We start from the raw sequence: 15,714 nt of genomic DNA, 5'->3' as shown, positions 1-15,714 counted from the left end.
CTACCAACCTTACAGAAATAAAAAGGATTATAAAGAAATATTATGAACAATTGTTTGCCAACAAATTAGATAACCTAGGTGAAATGTACAAATTCCTACAAAGACAAACTACAAAACTGTTTCAACAAGAAATAGAAAATGTAAATAGACCTAAAGTAAATAGAGATATTGAGTTAATAACTGAAAAACTTCCCACAACAAAAAGTCCAGGACCAGATGGCTTCACTAGAGAATTCTACCATTTAAAGAAGAATTAACACCAATCCTTCACAGATTCTTCCAAAAAACAGAAGAGAAAAGGACACTTCCCAATTTACTCTATGAGGCCAGTATTACCCTGATATCAAAACCAGACAAAGATATCACAAGAAAAGAAAACTATAGACCAAGATGCCTTAACAGTACAGATGTGAAAATCCTCAACAAAACACTAACCAACTGAATCAGCAATATATAAAAAGAATTATCCACCATGACCAACTGGGATTTATCCAAGGAATGCAAGGTTGGTTCAACATACAAAAATCAATGTAAAGCACAACATTAATAAAATAAAGGATGAAATCACACGGTCACCTCAACAAATGCAGAAAAAGCATCTGACAACAACAATCTTTCATAATAAAAACACTCAACAAAATAAAAATAGAAGGAAACTTCCTCAACCTAATGAAGGGCATCTACAAAACCCACAGCTAACAACATACTTAATGGTGAAAGACTGAAAGCTTTCCCTCTAAGATCAGGAACAAGACAAGGATGTCCAGCCTTGCCAAAACAATTCCACACTGTACTGGATATTTTAACAAGGGCAATGACACAAGAAATAGAAATAAAAGGCATGAAAAGAAAAAGTAAAATTATCTATACATGCAGATGACACAATCTTATATAGAGAAAATCCTCAGGAATGCACTAAAAAACTATTACAGCTAATAAATCCCATGTTCATGGACTGGAAGACTTAATACTGTTAAGATGGCGATACTCCCAAAATGATCTACATATTCAATGCAATCCGTATCAAAATTCCAGCTGCCTTTAATGCAGAAATTGACAAGCTAATCCTAAAAATCATACTGAAGTGCAAGGCACCATGAATAGCCAAGACAATCTTAAACAAGAAGAACAGAGTTGGAGGTCTTGTACCTCCCAAATTCAAAAGGTAACACAAAGCTCCAATAATCAAGACTGTGTGGTTCTGGGATAAAGAGAGATATATAGATTAATGGAATAGAATTGAGAGTCCAGAAATAAACCCATATTTTATGGTCAATTAATTTTCAAAAAATGTGCTAAGACCATTCAATGAGAAAATAGCCTTTTCAACAAATGGTGCTAGGAAAACTGGATAGCCACATGGAGAAGAATGAAGTAAAACTCCTCCCTCACACCATATATAAAAATTAACTCAAAATATATCAATGACCTAAATTTAAGAGCTAAAACTGTAAAACTCTTAGAATAAAACATAGGTGTGAATCTTTGTGACGTGGAATTAGGCAATGTTGTCTTTTTTTTTCCCCATAATTTTATTTATTTATTTATTTATTTTTTCCCCCAAAGCCCCAGCAGATAGTTGTATGTCATAGCTGCACATCCTTCTAGTTGCTGTATGTGGGACGCGGCCTCAGCATGGCAGGAGAAGTGGTGCGTCAGTGCACGCCCGGGATCCGAACCCGGGCCACCAGCAGCGGAGCGCGTGCACTTAACCGGTAAGCCACGGGGCCGGCCCGCAATGTTGTCTTAAATATGACACCTAAAGCACAAGCAACCAAAGAAAAAAACAGATGAATTAGACTTCATCAAAATTAGAACCTTTTGTGCATCAAAGGACACTAGCAAGAAAGTGAAAAGAGAACTCACAGTTGGAGAGGAAATATTTGCAAATCATGTATCTGATAAGGGACTAGTAAACAATATATAAAGAACTCTCACAACTTAACAATAAAAAGACACACGATCCAATTAAAAAATGGTCAAAGGATTTGAATAGACATTTTTCCAAAGAAGATATACAAATTGCCAATAAGCACACGAAAAGCTGCTCAACAACATCAGCCATTAGGCAAATGCTAATCAGTACCACAATGAGAAACCACTTCACAACCACTAGGATGGCTATAATGAAAAAACTGGAAAATAACAAGTGTTGCTGAGGATGTGAGAAAATCGGAAGCCTCAAACATTGCTGGTGGGAATGTAAAATGGTGCAGTATCTTCGGAAAACAGTTTGGCAGCTACTCAAAAAGTTAAACATAGAGTTACTATATGACCCAGCAATTCTACTCCTAAGTAAACACCCAAAATAATGTTCATAGCACATTATTCACAATAGCCAAAAAAGTGGAAACAACCCAAACGTCTACCCTACTGATGAATGGATAAACAAAATGTGATATATCCATACAATGTAATATATTATTCAGCCATAAAAGGGAATGAAATACTGATACATGCTACAACATGGATGAATCTTGAAAATATTATACTAAACGAAAGAAGCCAAACACAAATGGCCACATATTTATGATTCCATTCTTATGAAATGTCTATAACAGGCAAATCCTTAGAAACAGAAAGGAGATTAAGGGTTGCCAGGGACTGGGGGATGGGAGGAGTGAGGAGTTACTATTAACAGGTATGTGGTTTCTTTTTAAGGTGATGAAAATATTCTGGAATTAGGTAGTCATGATCATTATACAACCTTGTAAATATACCAAAAACCACTGAATCATAAACTTTAAAAGGGTGAATTTTATAATATGTATATTATATCCCACCCAAATTTTTAAGTAAATTGAAAGAATAAAAACAAGAATGAAAGTAAAATCAAAATACTTTCAGAAAAAAAAAATAGGGAGGGTCTACTACCAGTTGACCTGCAGTAAAGTAATTTCTAAAGAAGGCTCTTTGGGCAGAAAGGAAACGACCCCTGAATGAAGGTCAGAAATGTCAGACAGCAATGAAAACCAAAGAACGAAAATAGCTGTGAATAAATCTAAATGAACACTGATGGTACATTAAATAATACCACTGGTTATATTAATATTATTTCATTGAGTTTAAAAAGAGCACATAGAATTAAAATACACAATAACAAGCACATATAAATCTGGAGGGAGTTCAAGTATTCTAAGAAACCATGATCTCAGCATGGCCCAGGAGGAAGGTATAACTGCATTATCTGCATAAGCTAATAATACACTATCTAATTTACATGGTAACCACAAAAAGAAAAAAAATAGAATATAACCTCCAATGTACTCGAGAGAGTGGAAAAGTAGAATGATTTTGAAAAATCACAACACTAGTTTAAAATGATATAAGAAACGGGGAAAAATAAACACAGAAAATGTAGGTAAAGAGAAATCTATAAAAAGATTGTGGATTTAAACTCAAATAGATCAGTAATTACATTGAATGTAAATGAACTGAATGTTCAATTAGAAGACAAAGATTATGAGACTGGAGGAAAAACATCTAACTGTATAATCTTTGCAAGAGACTTATCTAAAGTAAAAGAATATAGTAAGGTTGAAAGTAAAATGATAAAAAACAAAGATATCATGCAAATATGAGCCTAAAGAAATCTAGTCTGGCTATATTAGCATTAGACATATGATACCATAAAAGCAAAGATTCATTACTAGAGATAAAGAGAACCACTCGTAATAATTAAAGTCTCAATTCATCGGGAAGACATGATTTTAAATTTGCATGCCCTTCCTAACATGGTCTCAAAGCATATAAATAAAAATTGACAGAACTACGAGGAGAAATAAGACAAATCCATAATCATAACGAAATTGTGTAATTATCTTACCAATAGATATAACAACTAGACAAAAACATAGTAAGAAAACAGAAGATGTGAGTCATATACTTATCAAGTTAGCTGAATAGAATATACAGAACATTGAACCTAATTCTTTTCAAGCACACAGGAACATTTGAGAAAACTTATAGACCATATTCTGGGCTGTAAGACCCATTGGCAAATTTCAAAGGATTAAAATCATACAAAGTAAGATCTTAGGGCAAAGCAATTGTGCTGGAGAAGAATAAAATAAGAAAATATGCATATGTTTGGAAATTTAAGAATACTCTTCTAAATGACCTACAAATCAAAGAAAAATCATAATGGAAATTAGAAAATTTTTGTCTTCGTCTCCTTGGACTGCTATAACAAAATACCATAGACTAGGTAGCTTAACAACAGACATTTATTTCTCACAGTTCTGGAGGCTGGGGGTCTGAGATCAGAGTGTCAGCATGGTCAGGTCCTGGTGAGGGGCCTCTTCTTGGATTGCAGATGGCTGCCTTCGTGCTGTGTCCTTACACGGTGAAGAACGAGACAAAGAGGGCAAGCTGTCTGGTCTCTTCTTATACGGCACTAAGCCCATCATAAGGACCTCAAACTCATGACCTCATCTAAACCTAACCACCTCCCAAAGACCCTATCTCCAAGTACTATCACATTGGGCTTATTAAGGTTCCAACATACGAATTTGAGGGGGCACAATTCAGTGTACAGCATATATTAAACAATAACCAAAATACCTCAAATCAAACTCTGTACAATGCAGCTGAAGCATTATTTATAAGGAAATGTATCACCTTAAATGAGCATATTAGTAAAAGAGAAAAGCTGTGAATTAATAAGTATTCATTTCAAATTAGAGACAGAACAGCTAAAGGAAAGGAAAATTATGGGCCAATTACACTCATAGACATGGATGCAAAAATCCCAAACAAAACATTAGTCATTGGACTCTAATCAATATAAGAATAAGCTAGTATGAACAAGTTTTGTTCACATGGTGGTCATCTGTGGGTGGTAGAATTAAAGATTTTATTCTGCTTTTGATGCTAATCTTTATTTTAGAAATTTTCTAAATAAGCACTCATTATTTCACGAATCAGGAAAAAATATTTTTGAATTAATAAATATTCTGCTGATGTATCTTTATGAATGAAGTCAAATAGTTAATGAATGGTGAGAAGAAAAGAACAAGGGCTAGCTCAGAATAGCCATTTTATCTGAGTAATCGTAAGGCTAGAAGGCCTAATGTGTCTCAGTGTCTCTATTTGCTTGAGAACAAAGAAAAGGTGGATAGGAGTAGAAAAGGATTTACAAAGATAGGGATGTGATAATAGCAATTCGTAGGCTTTTTGCCCAGACATTAGGGAACTATCTCATACGCAGACGTGTCTATAAATAGAATCCATACTGCACTTTAATGAATAATTTAAAAGCACTTTGCAAACAGGGTTAAGAAAAGAGGAACCTAAATGCTCAAAAATCAATAGTTCTGTCATATCCCAACCTGGTGACTTCCAGAAACAGATGTTTGAGTTTTATATTATTTTTAAGAAACACTGGAAACTGGATAGTTAAGTATCAAAAGGCTTAAAAACATCTACAAGCTTTGACCTAATAATTCTGCCTTTAGAAATTTATCCTTCAGAAATAATCAGCAATTCACACAATTATTTTTGTACAGGATATTTATCAAAGCATTGTTTATGATGGGAAATATTTTAAAGCAGCATAACTGTCCAGCTATAGGGAAACAGTTCAATAAACTGGGACACCCATTGGAATAGTATGCAGCCATTCAAAATCATATTTTAGAAGAATATGATGTGACACAAAGAAATGCTCACTATCGAGTACAAAGGAAAAAATTTGTTCACAAAACATATTATGGAATGAATCTCAACTTTAGGATAATGCATATCATATAGGAGTCCCCCCTTAGCCACAGGGTATACATTCCAAGACACCCAGTAGATGCCTGAAACCATGAATATTACCAAAACCTATAAACACTATGTTTTTTCCTATACATACATACCTATGATAAAGTTTCATTTATAAATTAGGTACAGTAAGAGATTAACAACAATAACTAGTAATAAAGTTGGCTTTGGAACCATTATTAAGTAAAATAAGGGTTATTTGAACACAACCACTGTGATATCACGAGTCTATCTGATAACTGAGATGGCTACTAAGTGACTAACTGCAGATGGTGTATACAGCATGCCTACACTGGACAAAGGGATAATTCACATCCCGGAGGGGAGGGAGTGGGCCAGCACAAGATTTCATCAGGCTACTCAGAACAGCACACAATTTAAAACTTATGAATGTTTACTTCTGAAATTTTCCATTTAATATTTTTGGATGGCAGTTGACAGCAAGTAACTGAAATCACAGAAAGCAAAACCGGGGATAAAGAGGGACTACTGTACATACCTAAAAGTAGAAAAAACACTAACCTTGTGTGATAAGATTATGGACGATGTTTATTTTGTCCTTTATGCTTTGTTTACTTCAATTTTTCTACACAAAACATCTATATTACTTTTATAAATAAAAAAAATTTTTTTTAAATTAAAAAAAACTGATTACCTCAAATCGATTCACCCTTCATCAACCCAAACTTCTAGTGAGGGTTACTGGGAGGTCAGTACAGATTTGATACATTAGTTTTCTACAGCTGCATAATGAACTATCACAAACTTAGCAACTTAAAACAATATACATTTATTATCTCACAATTTCTGTGAGTCAGGAGTCTGAGCAGGCTTAGCTGGGTCTTCTGCTTAGGGTTTCATAAGGCCGCAATTACGGTGTCAGCCAGGGTGTGCTCTCATCTGGAGGCTCAATTGAAGGCTCAGGGAAGAATCTGCTTCCAAGCTCACTCAGGTTATCGGCAGAAGTTGTTTCCTTGCTGTAGGACTGAGGGCTCCTGCTTCCTACTGGCTGTCTCTGGAGGTACCTGCAGTTCTGTGCTGTGTGGGGTTCCCCAACACAGTCACTTACTCAAGCCAGCAAAGAGAGTTTTTAAACAAGTTTCTAGCAAGATAGAATTGTGTATAATATAACATAATCATGGAAGTGACACTCCATCAGTTTTCCCATATTCGATCAGTTAGAAGTGAGTCACAGGTCCCACTTCAATGGAAGGGCACTATACAGGGGCAGGAATACTAGAAGGTAGGGATCATGGTTGGGCCACCTTCACACAGTCTATCCACTATACCTAGCCTCCCAGTGCAGAGCCCAAAGGAGGGAAGCTTGCACTTGGATTTGAAGACTCTTCTGATCAACCAACCACCCACAAACACAACTGAACCCTGCTCTCTGCACTGCTGAGGCAGGATGGTACTGTAAGAAGTGAAGGGAGAGTTTACCACAGATCAGAGTTAATGCAGAGAATTTCAGCAGGGAGGTGGGACCTGAGCCAGCCTTGAAGGATGGTTAGGATTTAGATCAGTAGGAAGGAATGAGAAAGGGAGACTTTTTCTCTGCAATAAGGAGAGGTATGAGGCAGGAATTCCCAAGGTGGGTTCTGGAGAGAGTAAGTGGAACGGTTTATTCACAGCAAACACAAACCGATATGATATCCAGCTTCACATTCTAATTGGTCCCTTGATGACCAACACACTTGCAAAACCTACAGACATCAATTAGCCTCCATAGTGTGGTAAATATTACTAATATTTACCAGTATTCAGTTGTCCTAAGCTTCTGGGATGTGGGAGACTCCATCTCCCTGTCCCATTGGAAACTAGATGTGGCTGGAATGACTCCTTCTGGTCAATGAAATGTGAGCAGAATGGATGAGTGACCCTTCTAATGCAATTAATTGCTGATGCAAGAGTCTCCACGTTCTAAAAGGGTCCAGATCCAGAACATTTAAGAAGCAATTCTGCCAAACTTCCAAGGAACAAAAATTCTTCCCTTTCAGAAACTATTACAGAGATGATGAAGCATCGCCTTGATTCCAAATCTGAATAAAGGCAATACAAGAAAAAAGTATTATCAATTAATACTTCTTGTGAAAATATATACCAAAATCATAAATGAAATATTACCATATTGGATCCAATAATATATTTTTTGTGTGTGTGAGGAAGATCACACACACAGGATGTTAGCCCTGAGCTAACATCCATGCCAATCCTCCACTTTTTGCTGAGGAAGATTGGCCTTGAGCTAACATCTGTGCTGATCTTCCTCCACTTTATGTGGGACGCTGCCACAGCATGGTCTGATAGGCGGTGCGCCTGTGCGCGCCCGGGATCCAAAGCCGGGTCAACAGCAGCAGAGCGCGCGCACTTAACCGCTACGCCATGGGGCCCGCCCCCCAATAATAATTTTTAAATGTAGTACATCATGACAAAGTACAGTCTATCCCAAGAAATCAATAATGGTTTAAAATTAAAAGATTAAAATATTTCATCTCAGTCACAGTTTGAAAAAGAAAAAACATAAAATCATCTAAATAGGTAAAGAAAACCATTTGATAAATTTCAAAATCTATTAATGATCTACAAAGATCTTTTATCAAACTATTAGTAGATGAGATCATCCTTAACGGAAGGAAAGGAACTTAAACCAAAAAAAAAACTTCAAATTTAAGGCTTTAAAATATTGCATTTAAAGTGAAAAACAATATGAGGAAAGCCTTATCACAATTCCTATGCAATTCTGCCTAGTGGTCCAAACAAAGGAAACAAGACAAAAAATTAAATAAATGATTTAAGGACTGGGCAGGAAGAAATGAAATTATCATTATTTACGTGGAGAAATCAGAAGCAGATCCACACATCTGTGAAATCTGGTAAGTCTCAAAGGCAGCACTGCAGATCACTGAGGAAGGATGGTACTCAGTGCATGGTACTGGTACAACTGGTTATGCATTTGGAAAAATTCTTAAATTATATCTCTACCTCACACCTCACACAAAAATAAGTTCAAAGTAAAATATAAAAAGCAAATATTCAAACTTTTTTTTAAAAAGAGACACATCTTATGACCTTGGGGTAACAATAGATTTCTTAAATAAGACTCAATAACTACAAACCACAAGGAAAAGACTGATAAATTCAACTACATTAAAATTAAACATCTGTTCATCAAAACAACACATTTTTAAAAGGATAAAAAATAGGACACAAATAGAATCCAGAATAAATAAAGAACTTTTAAAAAGCTCTAAAAAGGACAACCTAGGCAACAAGTGGACAGACAATATAAGAATACAATTTATAGAAGAGGAAAACCAAGTGGCCAATAAATGGATAAAAAGTCCTCAAACTCACCAGTAATCAAGGAAATGCAAATTAAAACAGCGATACATTTCATATCTACTCATCTGACAACAATGAAAACATCTGAAGCTATAAAGGATTAGTGAGGATGTAAAGAAACAAACCTTTGGAAAATACTTTGACAACAGCCCTGAGGTTGGAACTGGGCCTACTCTATGATCCCCCACCAACCCCACCTGTAGATGTGTGCCTGGTCCACTCTCTCCCAAGTGCCCAGCACAGAGGAAAGGTGGGCCAGTGGGACATGGCAGTTAGCAGGGGTGGAGACTGAGCAGGCTGCTGGGAAGAAGACTCCATGTGGGGCTCAGGCCAGGTAAGACAATATCAGATGCCAGTCTTGCCAGGAGGTGAAACTGGGGATCAGAACCACGCTTACCTGGGGCAACCTCCCAAACAGCAGCTGGATTATTTTATCTTCTACAGCCAATCTGATCATGTTATTTCCTCCTTAAACTTCATCAGCTAAAACTTCCTAGAGCAGAGTCCTAACTTGTAGCGGTTTCCTGTGGCTGCTCTAACAAATTTCCAAAAATTTAATGGCTTAACACAACACAAATTATCTTACAGTCCTGGGGTCAGAAGTCAGACACAGGTTTCACTGGGCTAGAATCAGAGTGTCAGCAGGGCTGTGTTCCTTTCTGGAGGCTCTAGGGGAGAGCCTCTTCCAGCTTCTAGAAGCTGCCCACATTTCTTGGCTCATCTTCAAAGCAATGACTGGTAGAGTCTTCCTCACTTCATATCACTCTGACACAACTCTTCTGCCTCCCTCCTCATTTAAGACCCTTGTGAATGCTTTGGTCCCACCCAGGTAATACACGATAATCTCCTTATTTTAAAATCACCTGATTAACAACCTTCATTCCATCTGCTATCCTAACTCCTTTTTGCTATGTAACCTAACACATTTACAGGTTCTGGGGAACAGGATGTGCTTTGGGAGGCCATTATTCTGCCTACCACACAACCTCTCCTCAACTCTCTCTTGAGCAGAGTTCCAACCCTTTCACAGTGCCCCCCAAACCTCCAGCCTCTACACCACCACACACCTTGTTCTCCAGTTACCAACCTTCTCATCTTTTTCTAATCAATTTATACCCATCTATGCCCAAACAATTACCACTCATCCTCCAGATCTCGGCCCAAAGGCCCCCTCCTCTCTGATGCCCAGACTAAATCAATCACCCCTCCTCAGCCCACCAACCCAGCTTTCTGTGTATGCCAATTGCAGCAGTGAGTGTGGCCCCATGTTTACATGTCCTTTCCTCAGTTGGAAGTGGTGAGTCCTTCAATGATAAGAACTCTGTCTCATTCTCCTGTGGGTTCCCAGATCATAGCACAGGGCCTGGTAAAGAGTAGGCACTCGGAGAGCATTTCTGAAGCTTGGAGGAGGCAGAAGAAAGCTGCCCTGGGTTTCCCTCAACAAAACAGATGTTGAAGAGTAACCTCAGTTAAGTGTACAGCCAGTGATGGGGCCAAAGAGCTAATTCAGATGCTCATAACAAAAACACCTCAACAATCCACTGCTTAGCTTAATGCACAATTTTCTATCCTGTGGAAGAATCTCTGCACAAGTGACACTCATTATTTTTTATTGCTAACCTGTGGGGCAATTCCAAAGGAACAGACAAAATTAACCTCAAGAGAAATGAAGGATTTATCTAAAATGATTTACAAAGATGTCCTCAAAATTACAGAAAAGTGGATGTTGCTCCAACCCAGCAGGAATGCCTGGCAACTGCCCAACAGCCCACCACACATGCAGAGGGTTCCAGGCCTCTCCAGGAAGGCTGGGATGCTCCATGCCACTGTGTGTGCGGGGGGGGGGGGGGGCTACAATCGACACTGCTTAGGTAAAAACAAATTGCCTCTATGCACAAATATGTGTATATATTATAATAAAGAGTATATTTTTTTTAGAGCATGGTTGTTACAAAAACAGGGTCTTATTTAATTTCAATGGTTTGTTACTTGATGTCCATACTCAAAAGTTCCCACCTGAGGAGAAGGAGATTGAGCAAGGGAAAAAGAATGTTGGGTTGGCACAATTATCCACTTAAAAAAAGAGACAACAACATGGCTTGAGTTTTTAAAAGTCATGCTTCCATGCTTCCAGGTTCAAAAGAACTCTTCTGTTCAACTTTTCTTTAATAGTATGAATTCTGACATTCGTTTTAAAACATACTCCAAAAACCACTCTCATACTGGAAAGCAAATTTGAAATGAAAAAGCAGAAATAGACGACACATGTTCAGCACCATGGACAGTGGACCCACCACTTGCCTGTAGGAGTCCTTGCCACCAAGGCTGAGCTGAGACATCAGAGCTGCCCCCAAATCTACAGTATTCATTCTGTTCTTTAAATCAAGGGTGATTCCAATATATGAGCAGGTATTTTTCTTTGTTATAGCCCAAAGGACCAGCCTTCTTCACCAAAGGGATGTGCAACTTCCACCTACTAAAATCTGCTTCAGTGATCACTTTTACAATAAAGCCCTGAGACTTCTGTAAACATAGGAATGACTTTCCATTGACACAGGAACTGGCTACAGGTCCAGGAACTGAAATTGTTGAAACTGAAATACAGGCACCAGCCTCGAATGGCTAGATTGTTTCAAGGACCTCATGAGACTTTTGCAAATAAATGCAGCATGCTCTCAGCCTCCCTCGAACAACAGGAAAAAAAGATAGCTTCTTTTTAAACATCTAACAAAATGAACACGTGTTGAAATTTTCTCATAAATACCTAAAAAATGTAATCATAAAGCTGTGTATTTTCCCCAACCCTGAGTATTAATAAAGATATCTGGAAAAGTGATGTTCTGATGTCCAATATCACCACTAATCAGCACCATCTGTGGCAACACCAGTCACAAAGCCCTGAATTCTATGCAGGACACCCAATCTTTTTAGTTATAAAGACTCATTTTACCATCAAACCTTTATCAAAACCTTATGATATTGAGTATTAACTTAGAAAATACATAAAGTTATATACATTCTAAAACACTTGTAATGAACTTGCACTGTGTAAACAACAACATCTACATACAAGTGAAAAACAGCAGTTCTCAAAAGTGACTGACGTCAGTATTTGAAGACCCCTCGGTTTCCAATGGCTCTCCAAGTCTGAAAACACCACTCACAACTACTCGAGCTCCTCTGATGCCAGGATCAGTGAGGTCTTGTCGGATCTTGCCAGCGATCCCCCCAGAGTGCCACAGTTCTGCAGTTTCTCTGGACCAAAATCTCTGAGACATTCTAAGATGATGAGTTCTTGTGCATGAGAGGACGGGGAATCAGTTCTCTCCATAAGAACACACCCATACACTTCTTTGGTTCCCACATCTAAGCCAAGTTCAAAGAACAGAAAGGGGGCAACAGTTCACCCCTGAACGCAAGATAAATTTGGGAAGGATCCGCGAGGGCCTGCGCAGCAGGGTCTGTGTATCACCCCGTCTAGTCTCTGAAGGCCTCTCGACAGGGCCCTGCCGCCCCGGCATCCTTTCTGGGGAATCACACACCACGATTCCTCGTCAGTGGAGAGAAGGAAAGCGGGAGGAAGGAACCAAGCCGGAGCCACAAGAGTTCAGATCTGACTTTCTGTTAACTTTCAAATCTCTTATGCATGTAATGCACTTCAGAGCAGGAAAAACAAAAATTAGAAACGCTGCCAGGCAAAAGGAAAAACTAAACATTTTCACTCAACGACACGTCCAGAGCCGAACACATGGGGAACAAGACGACACACGCGTTGACGCACCCCCAAATAAGGGAAGAAAAGACGGTGACCCTGACAGGCACCCGCCCCTCCGAGCCGCTCCCCGCGGACACGGGGCGGACCGAGCGGCGCGGACAGACGACGGGCGGACGCCGGGCGTCTGAGGGCGGGGCACGCGGGGCATCGCACGGGCCCGTTCTCCGGTGTCACGGGCGCGGCGGTCAGACACCGCCCGTGACCTCCTCGCACCCTCGGAAGTCACCCCTCCCGCCTCCCCGGGCGCGGGGGGCGTTTTCCCCAGATCTCTTCCCGACCGCAGGCTGGGCACGTGAGCCGTCTCGCTGAGAGGCTCACGGAGTCCGAGCACCGCCGCGCAGAGGTCCGCTGGCTGGGAAGCACAGGGCCTCCGCCACCCTCGGGACGGGGACGCGGGGAGGGGCGGGGAGACGGGGCGGGAGGCGCGTCCGCGTTCCCCGAAGCCACTTTGTCACTTCGGTCTTCAATCCGCCCCGTCGGGGTCCCGCCCGGCCTGGCTAGTCGGAGAGCTCGGGGACGGCCGGCGCCGACCCGGGAGTGCGCGGCCGGACCGCCGGCTGGGTCGGGCGGGGAGGGTCACGGGGGACCCCGCGGACCCGGCCCCGCCCCGCCCCACACCGAGCCGCAGCCGCCCCCCCAAGCCGGTCGGGCCGGCGGGCTCTTCCGGCCTCTCGGCCCTTCGGCGGGGCTCGGTCGGCCCCAGGCGTGCGCCCCCCGCCCCGGAGCCTCGCAAAGTCGGCGGCCGCGGGAGGTCGCCCCTGGTCCAGACCCCGGCCACGGCCCTGGCCCGAACCCCGACCCGCGATCCCTGTCCCCGACCCCGGCTCGACCCCCGACCCCGGCCCAGCACCCGGCCCCGGTTCCTGACCCGATCCCAGGCCCCGCCGCCACCTCAGCTCGACTCCCGACTCCCGACTCCCGACCTGGTCCCTGACCCCCTTCCCGCCCTCGGCCCGCCCGCAACCCCTCACTCACCGGTCCCGCGGCAGAGGGCGTGCCCCGGGCCGGCCGGTGGGAGGCCGGGGCGGGGCCGCGGGGTGGGGACGGGGCGGTCGGGTCGGCGGCGGCAGTCTGAGGCGATCTAGGCGGCGGCGGCAGTCTGAGGCGACCGAGTCTCAGCCGACTGAGGCGGCGGTAGCGGCTCCTCGCGCTCCAGCCCAGGCGCTGCGCGCGGCGCGGGCCCGCCCCCTCTGCGCCGCTGACCAATCCGGCACCGCCCGCCGCCTCTGGCCACGCCCCCTCCCACGGGCAGGCCCCGAGAAAGCGGGCGCTGCGGGCCAATCGAACGGCGGAACGGCGACGGTCGCTGCCAATTGGAGCTCGGGAAGCTCTTCAGAAAGAAACCAATCAGCGTCACGGGGGCGGGGGCGGGGCGGTGCCAATAGCGATGGGGCGGGACCGACTATTGGGGCGGGGCGGAGGCGGGGTTTTGGGCGGACGGGCCACTGCCTGTGGGCGGGGCCAGAGCAGGGACGGAGACCCCGAGGTGGGCGGGGCACTAAATGGAATGGGGCGGGGCCTCGGGCGGGCGGGTCACTGGCCGAGGCGGGGCTGGGGCGGGGCCACAAGTGAGGGGAAAAGGAGCTGGGAGGCGGGGCGGGGTCACAGGCGGGGGAGGGGCGGAGCCCTGGCCGGGGCGGTTCCGGCCTGGGAGGCCGAAGGGACCTAGACCTGCCCGGCCCGACCCCGGCCCCACTCTCCCCGCAGGTCTTGGACGCGCTCGCCCTGCCCGGAGGCTGCGGCTGGAGCTCGCGGGCCGGATCCTGCAGTGGTCAGTGAAGAGGGCAGTCCCTCCCGCCCCGCCCTGCCACCCTGCCCGCGCCCCTCCCCGGGCTGGGCTCTGACGTCCCCCGCGAGCCCGGCCCCACCTGTCCCGCCCCGCAGGTGCCCTCTTCCCGCCCACACCGCGGGATCCATGTGTCCGGCCTATGTGTCCAGCTGTCCGTGCCCCTCTGTCCGCCTCGGCGGGTGGGCTTGCGCATCGACGTCCACAGGTGCTTGATCGGCACACCTGTCCGCAGGTGACCCAAGGACGGTGACCGAGACATCTGAAGAGCTGTGCCGTCCTCGGGGGACAGAGGATGTCTCGGTGTTTGGTGTCATTGTCTTTGCTCTACCCCCAGGGCTGCGTGCTGCTTTGTTATGTTTCTATTCCGGTGGTTTTCGTGGCACTGAACCCTTGTGTCTGTCTCCTCTGTGCGCTGTCGCCTATTCTTAGCAAGGATCGTGCAGCATTGACCCGCATCAGCCGGGTCACAGACACGCGGTGCCCTCGAGGTCCCAGGAGTGACCCCGCGGTCGGCAGCGGGCAGATGGGGATCCCGCGGACCCCCTCCCCATAGCTGCAGGACAGAGCTCAGCCTTACTGGGCTATCTCAGGCCTCGGAGCAAGGGGAGGGGTCCGCAGGCCGCCAGATGGGCCTGGGACACCACTGTGTCCCCCACAGGAAGTCCCCCTCCCTCCCCGTTGGCACCATTTGTCCCTAGACCCTGGCAAGAGGCATTTCCCAGTCCTCTCCCCTGTGACCCCTACTCTTTTGTGGGCTGGTGACCAGGTGTAGGAGGGCAGCTGGAAGCACCCACTCAAAGGTCACCATCATGACCTCTTCTTTTTGTGGAAGCATTAGAAATGACCGTAGTACCTGGAGCCTCACCACAGCACACAAGGGACCCCACTGGCACCCAGAGGGGGTGAGGCTGGGCAGCACCCAGGGAGAAAGTCTGGACGGTCCACACCAGACACAGGACAGCAGTCATCGTGGGCATAGGGCTGGGTCAGGAAGAGCCATGTGCTCATATGTCTTCACATGTCACTTGTGTAATTCAAAGAC

General features: G+C 44.1%; 1 protein-coding gene across 1 annotated transcript in view; it reads right to left on the bottom strand.

Moving 5' to 3' along the window:
* The window catches only part of PCBP3 (poly(rC) binding protein 3), a 263,795-nt gene extending 249,837 nt beyond the window's left edge, over window positions 1-13,958 (bottom strand). The window contains exon 1 of the mRNA XM_058523305.1: window positions 13,859-13,958. The gene's annotated coding sequence lies outside the window, so the exon portion shown is untranslated. The remainder of the gene's footprint in view (window positions 1-13,858) is intronic.
* Window positions 13,959-15,714: the final 1,756 nt, after the last annotated feature.

Source organism: Diceros bicornis, chromosome 27 (assembly GCF_020826845.1).
Source record: "Diceros bicornis minor isolate mBicDic1 chromosome 27, mDicBic1.mat.cur, whole genome shotgun sequence".
Classification (NCBI taxonomy): domain Eukaryota; kingdom Metazoa; phylum Chordata; class Mammalia; order Perissodactyla; family Rhinocerotidae; genus Diceros; species Diceros bicornis.
This window is presented reverse-complemented; position numbering and strand designations above follow the sequence as displayed.